Here is a 1,135-nt window from a genome sequence, read left to right on the forward strand (position 1 = left end):
TACTCATTTATATTTTATGTCTTTGTCAAATAAAGTATAAGGTTCTATGTTAGTAGTTTGGTGACACTCAAAAGTACACTTCCCAGATTGCCAAGGGAAGTTGAGACGTAGAGGCTATTCTATGTAACCATAAGCTTCCAATCTAACATTAGTGGCATAAATAAATTCTAGAATCAAAGATCATGCTCGTAGTTAATAGTAGCTTGGAAAAATATGGGTTAATCTGCCAGACATTATAGATAAATGCAATAGAGAAGGTTGATAACAGTAATGAAGTTGATGTGTGTACTGACCTTGGTATTTGATAGAATGCCATATATTTGACCTGTAAGCAATATTGAAAGACAAAAGGCCATGGTAATATTAGTAGAAAATAGGATGAATGACAAAGCAGAGCGGTGATGATTCACAGTTACCAGCCTGGAAGAAGGTAAACTGTGAAGTTACACAGGGTCATGTGAAGATTCCTATTGTTTTAATACTGCGAAACATGTCCAGCCTAACTAGTTCCACAACCTATGGCCTCTCCTTCAAGGACTTTAATATTTATTACTTATTTATTATCTTGTTATTTTTCTTTTTGTTCTGTATTTGCACAATTTGTTATCTTTTGCTCCTTGGTTGTTTGTCTGTCTTGCAGTTTTTAATTGATTCTATTGTGTTTCTTTGTATTTATTGTGAATGCCCCCAAGAAAATGAACCTCCGGGTAGTATATGGTGATATATATGAACTTTGATAATAAATTTACTTTGAACTTTAAAATATCGAAACATCACGAAGCAAGCAACTCTTGAGGACATTTATCACATTAACAAATACAGTAACATTCTAGGACAAAATATTAACAACTTCTCCAAAGTCATCCTGGTTAGATGGATACTTCATTGATCCCAAACAAAATTACAGTCTCACAGTAGCATTACAAGTGCAGCAATATAAATATTAGAAGAGAAGTAGAAAGACAAAGTTATTTACCTCAAGCAGTCTAACAGAAGGGTGTCATCACTTCCCTGGCTATAGGTTGACTCATTATAGAGCCTAATAGCTGAGGGTAAGAATGACCTCTTACGGCACTCTTTGGAGCAGTGCAGTTGCCTTAGTCTATTACTAAAAGTACTCCTCTGTTCAGCCAGG

Source organism: Mobula birostris, chromosome 6, assembly GCF_030028105.1.
Source record: "Mobula birostris isolate sMobBir1 chromosome 6, sMobBir1.hap1, whole genome shotgun sequence".
NCBI classification, from domain to species: domain Eukaryota; kingdom Metazoa; phylum Chordata; class Chondrichthyes; order Myliobatiformes; family Myliobatidae; genus Mobula; species Mobula birostris.